The sequence below is a fragment of the Meleagris gallopavo genome, chromosome 1, assembly GCF_905368555.1.
Source record: "Meleagris gallopavo chromosome 1, MGAL_WU_HG_1.1, whole genome shotgun sequence".
NCBI lineage: Eukaryota > Metazoa > Chordata > Aves > Galliformes > Phasianidae > Meleagris > Meleagris gallopavo.
In genome coordinates this window covers 149,623,968-149,639,601 of record NC_139404.1, presented here as the reverse complement: position 1 = coordinate 149,639,601, position 15,634 = coordinate 149,623,968, and positions in this window count along the sequence as shown.

Genomic DNA, 15,634 nt, shown 5'->3' with positions numbered 1-15,634 from the left:
ATGGAAATAAGAAGCCTGCATAGGATCCCGTGCACATCTAACTGATGCCATATCCAATATGGAAGTTATAGTTAGAACTATAGAACTAGTCTTTTTTTCTGTGCCAAAATCTAAAGTCAAGTCCTCTTTTCTTCTTTCATAACAATAAGATGCACAAAGAGGACTTAGAGCCTTAACTGATATTCTACCTAAATATGTACACAAAAGTGGACATTAACAATATTAACATATTTTTTCATAATCAGCTGCAATGAGTTGCTCCCAGCTATTAGCTACATTTTCACCTACCTGCTCATTCAATCCCTGTTCCTCCTCCAGGATGTAGAGAGTGGAGAAAAGAGAAAGGAGAAAGAAACTTGTTGATTCAGACAAATGGGAAGATCATTTATCAGCTACCATCGTGGAACACTTCCTCCTTTATTTCTGACTTTGGTGTTTGCTGTTTCTCACTCATTTTCTTATCTCCTCTTTGGTCTGTTTAGGTTTTTCTGCTCTTTTTCAGATGTACTGCCATCTTGGCTCCTGGGTCTGATGAGGATTCTGGAGCCAGCATCCTGCTGTTGCTGCAGACTCTCAGTAACACCGGTAGTTAGGCATGTGAAATGAAATGGGAAAATGAAAATATGCTAATATCTTGTACATAAAGTTGGAATATTACATTTATCACTATAAGAAGTCCTAATAAATTTTAAAAATAAAAATATAACTAAAATTAATATATATTGGATGCGTGGCACTTAAATAATCACATTAGTTTTATAATTTTGTAACCCAAGTTGAAAATAATAATACTTCATGTAAATACACATGAAGTATTATTATTAGAGCAAGTGATGTAGTCTCATTTAGAAAACATAAAATTCTCTACTAGACTGTGCATTACAGAAATAAAATTTAGAACTTAGCATTTCTGAAATTCACCTTTTGAACATTGATGCCCTTTTCTCAGCATTGTGATTGTTTTTGTTTTTTTTTTATGTTTACTTGAAAAGAAATAAAGGTTGAGATTCTATTTTTGCAGTAGAAGCTTACAGAGAAGGAAAATAGTGTGCTGGCTCAGAGATGAGGAGCACATGTGTAATAAAACCACTATTCCTCAAATTCCTAATCTAGTCTTCAATCTCTCCATATCAGTTCTCTTGGGCTTTTTGTGACATATGTGTTTAATATCTTATGTTGAACACAAAGAAGACAGAATCCATAAACCAACAGGTTGTAAAGGTAAGAGTGAAGCAAAAGGGAAATTATTAATAACAATTGTACCAGAACTGTTTTGTTGTTGTTGTTTTGTTTGCGTTTTCTTTTTCTTATTTTATTTTTATGATTATTAGCTAGATACAAAAAGATAGTGATATTTTCTTGAATATCTAACAATTTTAAATTTCACAAGTATCTGGAGAGGGAGAAAAAAGACAGAACTTTTATCTGTTTTTTAAAAGCTTTGGGGAAGAAAAAAAAGAAAAAAAAAACAAACCAATAAATTGCTAAATAAAAAATTGTTTTCATCTGAAAGGGTCTTTAGTTACATTTGATCTCTAGTGGGGAAGAGAGCTGCAGGGTGAAAATAAGAAAAGCTTGGAATCCCATAATGATGTGCACAAAATAACAAAAACCTTTATTACAAAAATTTAGAACAGCTGACATTCCAAGCACAATATTGTCTTCATTTCACCTGTATGTTGTACAACATTGAGCATTCTGGGTAATAGTGTCTGTCCTACTTCTCTTGTAGCATCTTCAAGAATGACTTTAGCAGTTGCTAAGCATTTTAACAACATTTATTCTATTCTTGCACTACACAGATGTATGTTAAACAAGGTCTAATTTATGATAACTTGTTATTAGCCATTCTACTATCTACTCTTCACGAACAAGCTGAGAAGGATGTCTGAAGTTGCAGCTGAGGGAGTAAGACAAAGTTACAATCTTTGCTTTCTTCTCCTCTAACATCTAACTTCTCAAATTCTTGTGTCTTTGTTCAGATTGTAGGCTTTCAAAAGAGTTCATCTTCTTGCCTTTTGTTCTGAGGCTACCCTAGCCTAATCACCTAAAAATGTATATGTAAGATATTATTCTGTTAACATCAGTGTCTCAAAGCTTGCTGGGGACACAGATGGACTTATACAAGTCCAGGCAAGTCCTGGGCAAAGGTGGTGAAATCCTTTGTCTGGAGAACTTTGATGGACAAGGCCAGGGGCAAGGAGAGGAAGATAAGCTGCAGCTAAATAGCTGTGAAGCGGTCTTTTGTGTGGACTTATCTCAGGATGATGGCCATCTCGGGGGATACTCACATGACTCTTGCTCAAGGGCCCAGGGATGTCACTTAGGCAGGAGGAAAAGGAGGATAAAAGGAGGAACCGAAAACCATGAGGGTAGGTGTCTGCCATCAGATCCCTCACCACGGAATTGCTGCGTGCTGGCGGACTCCCCTGGGCCTGCTACCTGAGTCCTGCCGCTTCCTCCTGGATCGGCTCCGCGACTTCCTTCTGCCACCTGCTTGCTGCCCAAGGCCGGCCGTGCTGCTTCTCTCTCCCCCCCTGCTGCTTCTACCTCGGACCATCGAAACGTCGTGCAACGGGACCGCTGCTGGATCCTGGTGGTGACTATCCCCGCTTTATGCAATTCTTGCTTCTTTCCTCGCTTTTCTATCGCCCTCCCTCCCTTCCTTCCTAATTCCTGATTAGGATTGTAATAAACTGGTCGGACCAACATTTGAACCGTTGTTTCTTAATCTCACGCCGGGTATATAATATTAAAAGAACCTCATCTCCCTCCTATAAATCGGATAGAGACAGTATATCTCATAGAAGTTTCACGGAGGACACCCTATACTCAGAAGAATGCTACTTACAAAAGGATGAGATTGCATGGCTCCAATCTGTCTTCTAATCCAAAAGATCCGAGTTGCCATCATGCAAGCATGAACATCATTATAAATGAGTTTTCTGACCATGCAACAAGATTTATGGGACAGAAAAAAAAAAAAAAATAATAATAATAATAAAAAGGTTGGTACCTACATAGATGGGATTAAAACATCAGTGGAAAAGTAAGAGGAATAAGAGGAATAAAGTCAGCAACATATGGGCAGGAACAAAATGTCAAACAAAATGTCTCTATGGAAGGTGTAAAGTAAACTAATTATCTGGTGTTTCCTGTGGGCTAAGGCCTTGTACCTGTGTAGTTTCATTAACTTAGTTTTACAGGTTAGATATCCAAGTTCACAGTAAAATTAGTAAAATTCACTGTTAGACCTGCACTTCAGGGATAATTATAGCCCATTAATACAATCTATGTAAAATGTCTTAGGAAAAAGGCTCAGGATCCGTTTTGCCCTGTGAGGTGCTAGTTCAATATGATCTCAGTAAGAAAATAAATTAGATAATATAAGATGTTTAAAATTATTTTTATTAGAACTAACACTATAACAACAGAATAGTTTAGTTATTCTTTAATCTTTTTAAATGCAGGGAGGCCTAGGTAGTGGATTATGCAGCACAACATATGGACTTCATCCATAGCAGAGATGAATGATTCAGTCATTCTGTCTATTCTGGGATTTCTTTTATAATAACTTTTATAATAATTCTATTAATAATTTTTGCAGTCAAAAAAGAAACAAGGCTTTCATGAGAACTTCTTAATGCACTGATGGGTAAAACTATGTAGGTAGCATATATATAATTGAGAATGATGTCTCAGTTTTATATTCCTTCAGATGTTCTTTTTTGTTTGAAAATAATAAAAAAAGGAAGTTCTTAATAATGACTTAGAAAACTATTAAATGAAGAATTCCATGGAAACTAGAGGAAACCTCCATTAAAGCCTATAATAATGCTGTGTATTGTAATCTAAAGATTACATGCACAATTATACTTCTTGTTTAGTATCACAGCAAGGACAAATATTATTCAACAAACACATGGAAATTATGTACCAGAAGATGTGAGGAATTGAGAAAACCCTCTTCTAGTGCAATTCTTTTAAAGGAAAACTGTGTTGTTGTTGTTGTTTTAAATTTTATCTTCAGCTAGGATACCTCAGCGTTTGCTCTAGCATAAGATTTATTCTTGCAACTTGGGGCATGGAAGTTATAAAAGCATCTTATCTGAGATTATAACAAATCATACCTGTATACGCTGACATAAGATGTCATAGCTTTTTTATTGTAATAAACAGAATTATAAACAATCTTAACAAAAAAAAACCTACAAACTTGCTGGCATTTGATGCATATGTATATGTGTATATAAAAACATATACGAATTTTTCTAATACTGATGGAAGTTCCATCATCCACTTCATAGACTTTAGAACATAAGCCTCAAGAAATACGGTAGAGAGAATACAGAGAGAAGATAAATAAATAAGACTTTTCTTTTTCCTAATATTTATGTCAATTCTGCTGTTCAAACTATGATATTTCTATGAAAAGACTTAGCAATAGCTATATTAAAAAAAATTGTCATGTGCTTGCAAGTTAAAAAACAGTGTAATATGTGGAGTCAGAATTTCCTACTGGTACTGACAGCTACTATAAGATTCTATCTATTCATCAGGAAAAGATTTTCCTAAAGGAAAATTTCCTCTTATCTAAAAAAGACTAAAGAAACATTTTATAATATATTAGAGGAAAAATCTATTAGACCTAGGGCAACAATGAATGCATTAAAGCATTAAATATTTCCGTATTGTCAAGGAAAAAATTGTCATTTCTTGAGGATATCAGCGTGATACACTGAAATATATCCTGCAGGATAAAAGATCTTTTATAGAAGAAATTTAATTTGTCTTTTTTTCCATGTTTAAATTATGAAAGTGTAGAAAACTCTGCCCACTGTGCTCATTTCAAACTTCAAGGGGCAAACCAGAACATTTACAGCCATTTTATAGAAACAGTGAATGGCTCAGGTTGAAAGAGATCTTAAAGATCATCTAGTTAAAACGTCCTTGCCATGGTCAGGGTTGCCATCCACTGTATCAGGCTGCACAAGTCCCTGTCCAACCGGTCTTTGAGAATCTCCAGGCATGGGGCATCCACAGCTTTTCTGTGCAAATTGTTCCAGTGTCTCACCACCCTCTGAATAAAAACAAATTTCTTCCTAACATATAAAGAAAATCTCAACTCTTTTTCTTAGAGCCATTCTCCATTGTTCTATCACTATCTGACTGCATAAAACATTGATGAGGTCTCCCTGTCACCTTTTGCAGGGTGAATAAGACCTGTTCTTTCAATCTTTCTTCACAGAAGAGGCGCTCCAGCCCTCTGATCATCTTTGTGGTACTCCTCTGGACTCTCTTCAACAGTTCCACATATTTTTTTGTGATAGAGGCCTAAGTCCTGAATTCAGTACTCCGTATGGGGTCTTACGTGGGCTAGAGCAGAAAGAGATAATAACTTCCCTCTTCCTGCTGGCCACATTTATTTTGATGCAACTCAGGAAAAAATTGGTCTTCTAGGCAGAAACCACACAGCACTGTCTCATGTGAAGCTTTTTGTTCACCAAGACTCCCATGTTCTTCTCTTCATTGCTGCTCTCAATGAGTTCTCTCAGTCTGTACTCATGTCTGGTATTTCAAGGTGCAGCACCTCAAATTTGGCCTTGTTGAAACATAGAAGATTCATGTGAGCTCACTTTTCAAGCTTGTAAAGGTCTATTTGTCTGGTATCCTTTCTTTCTGTCATATCAACTGCACCACTCAGTTACTATCATAGAATCATAGAATTATAGAATCATAGAATGACCTGGGTTGAAAAGGACCATAATGATCATATAAAAAATATATAATTACATTAATGCTCATGGAAGTCTTTTGAAAGACTTATCACATATAATGTCATTGCATTTAATGGGGAGATCTCAAGTGGATTGGCCTTGGAGCTCATGCTGGGAGGCCTTTCTTAGAGAGTCATAACCACGGCAAAACTGCAGCAACACAGTGCAAAAACAAGTGCAGGGAGAGAGAATCATAGAATCATAGAATGGGCTGGGTTGAAAGGGACCACAATGATCATTGAGTTTCAACTCCCCTGCTATGTGCAAGGTCTCCAAACACTAGATCAGGCTGCCCAGAGCCACATCCAGCCTGGCCTTGAATGCCTCCAGGAATGGGGCATACACAACTTCTTTAGGCAACAAGTTCCAGTGTGTCACTACCCTCTGTGTGAAAGACTTCCTCCTAATATCTAACCTAAACCTCCCCTGCCTTAATTTAAGACCATTCCCCCTTGTCCTGTCACTATCCACCCTCATAAACAGCTGTTCCCCCTCCTGTTTATATGTTCCCTTCAAGTACTGAAAGGCTGCAATGACGTTTCCCCAGAGCATTCTCTTCTCCAAGCTAAACAAGCCCATCTCTTTCAACTTTTCCTTGTAGGAGAGGTGCTTCAGCCCTCTGATAATCATAGTGGCCCTCCTCTGGACCTGTTTCAAGAGTTCCTCATCTTTCTTGTGCTGGAGGCCTCAGGCCTGGATGCAGTACTCCAGATGGGGCCTCACAAGAGCCGAGTAGAGGGAGACAATCTCCTTGCTCTCCCTGATTGCTGCATTCAATCCCACTGTTTTGATCATTCATAAAGATGTTAGAGTACTGGTCTCAAGATGCCTAAACGAACTTCTGAGGGACACGAGAAGTTGTAAAATCATTTATTACATATTTTTAGCATGTCATCCATGAAATTTCATGGAATTAGTTTTTTGTTTTGTTTTTTTTTTCTTTTAAACGATGGAGACGAACATAAAAAGTAATTCAGTGTAACCAAATAAATTATTTTTCGTTTTTAAGTCTGTGTATACTGTAATATACTCCATATGTTTATTCCAGTGAAAAAAAGTGTGCCGTACAATTTTCTGAATTTATGCAAGACCATCATTCTCAAGTGTTTCATAGTCTTTGTTGTTACACTTACAAACAAGTCAAAGAGCTCTTCTACCTTTTTCTGCATTTAATAAGATGAATTCTTAGTAACTAGAAGAACTGTATTCTCTCCAACTCTCTGTTGTGGGCCTCTGGTAAGTAAATGTCATGGTTTTATGTTTTTTTTTTTGTTTTTGGTTCTCAGTATTCTGCATCAAAACATCACGTAGTGTACTGGGAGTTAAAGTGTTAATGCTCCAATTCCAGGCACCTATCCCTATACATTACAGAAGTCATGGGATTTGGCCCTTCCGGGTGGGGCGGTCTCTTACTGCCTGGCAGTGGGTGCTGGAGGGTGCTTTCCTGGCCGTTCCAAGCTTTTCAGGTTTGAATCGGTCTCGGGAACTCTCTCTCTCCTATTTTATTTATTAGTCTCAATTTCAATCAGATTGTATTATATTGTGTTATCTTGCATTCCGATATCATAGTTAGTAAAATAAGTTTTCCTCCATAGATTGTTGCTGCTGTTTTTGTTTTCCTCCCTTCCTTCTCATTTTGAGGGGTGGGGAGGGGAGGGCAGTGGCCTACCGCCCCCTGTCACATGCGTAAATTGATTTAGTTAACTCCGTGACAGTAAAGTATACCTTCCCGTTTAAACACTTCAGTTGTAGGTATGAATAAAATTTACTCTGAATTTCTATTATTCTTTTTGAAAACATGATTATTATTATTTTTTAAATATTAATGATAGTTCTAGAGGGAATGCTGTTTGCATTTTCTTCTGCCTCACTTCCTGAAAGACACTTATGCTAACATATGGTTATCTTAAGCTTTTGCATAGTCAAAAATAGCTATCAGGCCTTTCTCAAAAGTCTTATTCCTCAAATGCAACGTCTATGGTTTCCAATACAGTAGAGTAACTCTGAAATTGTGTAGTACTCTTTGCACTGGCCATAGTGCTCTCTGCCGTATCATGCAGTGTGGGTTTGAAGAGATCTCCCTTGGTTTTGACTAAGGATTCTTTCCCTGCCTTTTGTTCCTATCACCTTCTCATCTACATTCTGGAGTAACACCCGCTGCCATCATTTCTGTCCCATGCTTACTTCATGTGATCCATTTACTTTTCAGTGACATTACAGATTAGAATTTACAGTTTGGTTTTTTGCTGCTAAAAAAGCTTGTCATGGAGAGAGCATTAGAGCCCTCTTTCGTGTCTCTCATTTCTAGCCTTGTGCCTGATTCTGCATAGAGTGGGCCAAATAACTGTTCCTATCATCTTGTGTAAATAACCAAGAACGTACATTACATGTGTAGTGAGTGAAACTGAGTTATGTTTCAGGTAGGAAGGAACAAAAAGCCTTATTGGCTAAGACACTGTAATAACAGGTGAATGTGAGTTGCGATGACAAAGTTTCAGGGGAGAGTTAATCTGGCTTTTTAACATGTAAAAAGGCATATCCACAAACAAACATATTAAACATAATTGGGATATTCTTTAACTTACTAATTTATCCTTGATCTATCCATTTCTGAAGTGCTAAATCCAGTTCCATATTTGACAAAGAAATAAAGAAAGTAAACGTATTCAACTAAACTTTTGATAACTTAACTGGCTTGTGAAAAAAAACTGCAAGAATGCAGTTCTTTTAAAAAATAATATTTGTAGGAGATAATTTTATTTCAGACAATGAGAAATTTAACCTAGGAATGAAAGTGCAAAGTGAGATAGTTTAATGGGTGAAAATGTCCAAAAACAAGTATATCATTTAACATAAGATTACATGTAGACTTTTCAGAGAACTTAAAACATTGAACCACTTTAGAAGTCCATGTAATGGACTCTTAGTTTTTGACAGCTTTAGTCAGATATTGAACACTTTGATGTATTTGAAACAAGAATTAATTCTTAGAAACTGATTTATGCAGAAAATGAAAACTTCAGTTAAGAAAGATCTCATTCAATATTATTGAAAATGCTTCTTTATACTTACAAATATAAGATTCTATTTTGACAGCTTTGCTCACAGTGAAAATGTATGGAGGGAATGTGTGGCAGACTGCTCCCACAGAACTTGCACTTTCTTGCCTCATTTTTCTTTTTTACATAAGTAAGCAAGATTTTGTCTCAGAAACAAAGAAATATTTTTACATTTTTGACTGTTTGGCCTCTATGATATGAAAGTCTGCAGTTAAACAAATTCATTTTATGCATCTAGATTACTAAAAGTGAAAAGGAACATGGAAAGCTTTTTGAAAACAGTTATTTTTAAAAAGTCGAGGGAGGGTTGCTGGTGTATGTAAAGAAATGCATACACATACTCATATCACCATGAGGTTAAGTCAGCTCCTCAGATTGCTCAGGGAATCAGCTGAATGTTTTTTGTATATAGCTAGCTCAATATAATATCTCTAAAGAATATCCTGAATTTTATGGGAACTTACATATAAAATCAATATCAAATTCCTGAGATAATGTTCTGAAACCTCACTGACTAGACAGATTCTGCAGCAATAGTTTGACCGAATTACAGTAGCATTCAAAATTATTTCATTAGGATAGACAGCAAAATGTAAAATGATAAGACTTGCACTCAATTTTTACAAGTTAAAAAATAAATATTCTTTAGGCTTGTCTCACCTCTTCTGTGTTCTCACTCTCTTAGTTGCATTGTTTTAATTCCCAAACTGCCTTGCATACTTCTGCCTATTCTCATTAAAACCTCCCTTGGCAAGCAAATATGGTTGCTGCTGAAGTAATTCTGACTTCACTGGTGATCATTGAAGAAAGCAAAAACACCAAAAAGAAATATCCAAAACTTAAATGAGTCTTCCTGATAGGAAATTCCTACAACTAAGTTGTTTCAATGAAGATATCCTATCTTTCTGTGAGGGACACAACAGAAATAAAGTCCTTTAATAGACAAAAGTTTCCTTCTGTATCTGACAAGCTCAAAAAGGTATACCTTGAACTAAAGTAAGCTTAGTGTTTGAAGTTCGGAAACAATTATATAAAGACATTTTGAAAAAATATTCATAACATAATTTACATAGTTTAACAGCACCTACTAACATGAGAGGATATAAGGTCGTATATCTTCTGCAGAGTCCTAGAGGAATACTAATGTCTTGAGATCTGTAGTGAGAGAAAGCAAACTATTCCTCAGAGAGTTTGCTCTTGTTATATGGAAGACTGTACACATTAAAATGAATACTTGAATTCAGGTCACACACATTACAGTGTTGTGAGTTTTTGCTAAGAAGACAAGTAATGGGATTTTAAGTAAATTAAAGTCATTTGCACAATTCACATATACAGTCAGAGAGAAAAAAGGGCATTTAAGCAATCTGACATAATATTTTTTTTAAATAGAAATAATTAATGGACACAGTCTAAATACAAGTAAAATAAGGGACACTGACTAATTTATTTTTTTTTTTTTAATCAGGGGTGAGAACTGATCATCAAGGTAACCAAAATGTCACTGACAATCATCTTTATAAAACAGCAATGAATAGAATAGAATAGAATAGAATAGAACAGAACAGAACAGAACAGTTTGAAGGGACTACAAAGATCATCTAGACCAGCTGCCTGGCCTCTTCAGGGCTAACAAAATTATATGAATGAAGCTATTATTCAAGTGCTTCACAGACAGTGACAGGTATTAGGCATCATCCACCTCATTAGGAAGCTTGTTCCAGTGTTTGAACATCTTCACAACAAAGGAATTGTTCCAATACCCATTATGAATCTCCCATATGTACTATCATTGATTACCAGGGAGAAGAGATCAACGTTTTTTCCCTCTTCACTACCCCTCCACAGGAAGTTCTAGATAAATATAATTTTGCCTCTTGGCCTCCTTTTCTCCAAACTAGACAACATGAGGATCCTCAGTCCCTCTAATGAGGAAACTGCATATGTTAATCCCACAAATGCCCATCCACATGATAGCATAAATATTTAGATTACATATCTGAATTTATATTTAAAAAAAATATAACACTAAATATAGAAAGTCTAAAAGTTTGGCCTCACCTGACAGATATAAAAAAAAAACAAAACAACAACAACAAAAAAACCCTACAAAATTAGGTTAATAGTTAATTATGTTAAGTAAGTTCCCTTTCTTACAAAGGACATTAATGTATTGTGTATAGGCTGAAAGGTGTTGACAGAGGTGGAGATGGCAAGGGTTCACAGAATCACAGAATCACAGAATGGCCAAAGTTGGAAGAGACCTTAAGGATCATGAATCTCAAACCCCCTGCCACACACACAGGGCCACCAACCTCCCCATTTAATACTAGACCAGGCAGCCCAGGGCCCCATCCAATCTGCCTTGAACACCTCCCAGGACGGGGCATCCACAACCTTTCTGGGCAAACTGTTCCAGCACCTCACCACTCTCTGTAAAGAATTTCCCCAACCTAAATCTCCCCTCCCTCAATTTAAAACCATTCCCCCTTGTCCTGCCGTTATCAACCCTTTCAAAGAGTTGATTCCCCTCTTGTTTGTAGGCTCCCTTTAGGTACTGAAAGGCTGCAATGAGGTCACCCCACAGCCTTCTTTTCTCCAGGCTGAACAAGCCCAGCTCCCTCAGCCTGTCCTCATAGGGGAGGTGCTCCAGTCCCCTGATCATCTTCGTAGTTCTCCTTTGGACCCTCTCCAATAGCTCCCTGTCTTTCTTGTACTGGTGGCTCCAGACCTAGACACAGTACTCCAGATGGGGCCTCACAAGAGCAGAGTAGAGGGGACAATCACCTCCCTGTCCCTGCTGGCCACCCCTCTTCTGATGGAGCCCAGGATACCATTTGCCTTCTGAGCTGCAAGGGTACACTGCTGGCTCATACTAAGTTTTTCATTTATGAAGACCCCCAGGTTTTTCTCTGCAGGGCTGCTCTCAAGGACTGCTCCTTATAGTCTGTATGGATGCCTAGGATTCCTCCGGCCCAAGTGCAAAACTCTGCACTTTGCTGTGTCGAACCTCTTCAGGTTCACTTGGGCACACCTTTCAAGTCTGTTGAGGTCCCTCTGAATGGCATCCCTTCCTTCCACCGTGTCAGCTGCACCACTCAGCTTGGTGTCGTCAGCAAACTTGCTGAGGGTGCACTTGATTCCATCATCAGTGTCCCTGATAAAGATGTTAAAGATCAACAGTCCCAAGACAGACCCCTGGGAGACGCCACTCATTACCGGCCTCCGCCTGGATGTACAACCATTGATGACCACCTTTTGTCTGCGGCCTTTCAACCAGTTTCTTATCCATCAAGTAGTCCACCCATCAAATCCAAATCCTCATTCCTCCAATTTGGAGATAAGGATGTGGTGGGGGACCATGTCAAAGGCCTTGCTCAAGTCCAGGTAAATGACATTGGTCGCCTTCCCCTTGTCCACCGATGCCATCACTCCATCATAGAAGGCCACCAGATTGGTCAAGCATGACCTTCTTCTGGTGAAGCTGTGCTGGCTGTCTCAGATCACGCATTCATTCCTCATGTGATCAAGCATGTCACCCATGATGATCTGTTCCACGATCTTCCCACGCACAGAGGTGAAACTCACCAGCCTGTAGTTTCCCGGGTCCTCCTTGCTCCCTTTCTTGTAAATGGCAGTGACATGACCGTTCCTCCAGTCATCCGGGACCTCACCTGACAGCCACGATTTTTCAAATATGATGGAGAGCGGCTAGGCAACCACCTCAGCCAGTTCCTTCTGAACTCTGGGATGCACACCATCCAGCCCCGTAGACTTGTACGCATTCAATCTCATGAGGCGGTCTCGGACCTGTTCTGTCCTCACAGAGTGGGGGATTTACCACCCTGGTCCCCAACTTTAGGTTTAGGGATGCAGGACTCAGGGACGTGAAAGATACTGGAATCCTGGCTGCCAGTGAACACCGAGGCAAAGAACTCATTCAGTACCTCAGCCTTCTCTTCATCCATTGAATGAAGTGCTCCTTATACGTTTACCAAAGGAGGTACACTTGCTTTGACCTGTCTCTTCTGTGTACCTGTAGAAAGGCTTCCTGCTGTTTTTCACTTCCCTTGCCAAGTTAAGTTCTGCCTGCGCCTTGGCTTGATCCCACGTCTGGAAGACCGGACGGCATCCCTGTATTCTTCCCAGGTGTTCTTCCCAGGGTTGCCTCTATGTGAAGAAGTTAGTGCTGTACACGGCCAAAAGACCTAACGTAAACAAGGGGATATTCCATGTCACGTGGTGTAATACTCAACAATAAAAGCTCAGGGAGAGAGAGAGGAAGTGGGGATGTTTGATGTAATGGCATTTGTCTCCTCAGGTAACCATTACACATGATGACACACTGTTTTTCTCCAGTGGGAAGCAATGAATCAATTCCTTATTTTCCTTTGCTTTATCTATTACTAAATCTTTACCTCAACACCAGAGTTTTCTCACTTTTGCCTTTCCTATTTTCTTCCCTACCAGATTGGAGTACAGGGAGAGAGCTGCTGTGTGGTACTTAGCTGCCAATAAGGGTTAAAATACAACAAATTCATTGCTGGTATAAATTCAGTTCTCTTAACTAGTTGACAGACTAATATAGGCTGCTCTGAAAGTAAAGATTCCTATATATTTCTGTGGAAACTAAAACAGATACAAGGAGCACAATATCACTATTTGATAGAGTAAATTATCAGCTAGAAAACACTAATTTTCAACAGTCACCACGATTTACTATGCATTTTTGCCAGGAGCCTGTCTGCTGCACCTGTAAAAACCCACACCAGCAGAGGTTAGTCACTGCTTCACAGCTACTGTGACAGCACTGTTGCTACGAAAGTGTTGTCCATGGAGTCCAAATTTCACTGCCCCGAACAGACGGAAGTCAGGAGGTGACAGACCTGGACTATACGATGCATATGGTAAACAGTGAAGCCAAGATTGTCAGTGTGATATATGGTCTTCAAACTGATGTGGAGCCCGGAGTCATCATGTTGCAGATTGGAGACTGGCAAATGTGACGCCCATCTTCAAAAAGGGATGGAAAGATGATCCTGATAATTACAGACCTATCAGTCTCACCTTGGTTCCCGGGAAGGTTATAGAACAGATAATCTCAGGAGCCATCATTGGTAATTAAAGGTAAACCAAGGGATCAGGGCCAATCAGCATGGGTTTATGAATGGTAGATCCTGTCTGACAAACCTAATTTCATTCTATGACAAGGTGACCCATTTAGTCACCTTGTGGATGAAGATAAGGCTGTCGATGTGGTCCATCTGACTTCAGTGAAGTCTTTGACAGTGTCCCCCATAACATTTTTGTGGAGAAGCTGGCTGCCAATGGTTAGAATGGGTGTACGCTCCACTGGATGAAACTGGCTAGATGGCCGGGCCCAAAGAGTTGTGGTCAATGGAATTAAATCCAGTTGGCAGCCAGTCATGGAGCAGTGTCCCCTGGGGCTTGGTACTGGGTCCGCTTCTATTTAACATCTTTATTAACAATCTTGATGAGGGGATTGAGTGCACCCTCAGTAAGTTTGTAGATGACAGCAAGTGGGGAGGGAGTGTTGATCTGCCTGAGGGGAGAATGGTGCTACAGAGGGACCTGGATAGACTGGATCAATAAGCCAAGGTTAACTGTATGAGTTTCAATAGGGCCAAGTGTTGGGTACTGCATTTTGGTCACAACAACCCCAGGTAACCCTACGGGCTTGGGGAGAAGTGGCTGGAAAGCTGTCTGATGAAAAGGGACCTTGGTGTACTGATGGACAATTGGCTGAATATGAGCCATGTGCCCAGGTGCCAAGAAGGCCAATGGCATCCTGGTTTGGATCGGGAATAGTGTGGTGAGCAGGACTAGGGAAGTAATCCTGCCCCTGTATTCAGCACTCGTGAGGCCTCACCTTGAGTACTGTGTTCAGTTTGGGGCACCTCAGTATAGAAAGGACACTGATGTGCTGGAGCAGGTCCAAAGAACAGCAACAAGGCTTGTGAAGGGCTTGGACAATATGCCTCTGGGGCTGTTCAGTTTGAGGAAAAGAAGGCTGAAGGGGGACCTTCTTGCTCTCTTCCAATACCTGAAAGATTCTTATAGCAAGAGTGGGGTTAGTCTCTGGTGACAGGTGACAGGATGAGAGAAATGGCCTTAAGTTGCACCAGGGTAAATTTAGGTTGTATATCAGGAAGAACTTCTTTACAGATAGGGTGGTTAAGCACTGGAATAGGCTTACCAGGTAGGTGGTTGAGTCACCATCCCTGAATGTGTTTAAAAAACCGTTTGGATGTGGTGCCCAGGGACATGATTTAGAGGAGGGTTGTTAGAGTTAGGGTAGTATGTTTAGGCTGTGGTTGGACTCAATGATCTTCAAGGTCTTTTCCAACCTGAGTGATTCTATGATTCTAAAAGAAAGGTTATCTTTTCTAGCCTGATTCGGGTAGTTCAAGCTTTCATCTTGCATCACAATGAAGCAGTCACTGTTGATGGTATGTCGAAGTTCCAGGAAATCCATAAGGATCACTCTTTTCCTATCTCAAGACAATACATATCACTTCACACACTGAAGACTGTGTCTATAATTTTTTATTTGACAGGGAATTCGCATGTTGCTACTTCATAGACATTTTGATACTGGTTTGAAGTTGCAAATGGTGTTCTTTCTGTTCCTGTGTGAGCATTCATGGGACCCACCTGGCACAAACTTTGCAACTTTCCAGTGTTATATAAATATATTTAAATATATATCGTGACAGTGTGTTAATCGTGACATCATTTCCAATGCACTGAAGTCTCTGTACAAAGTTCCTTGGTTGA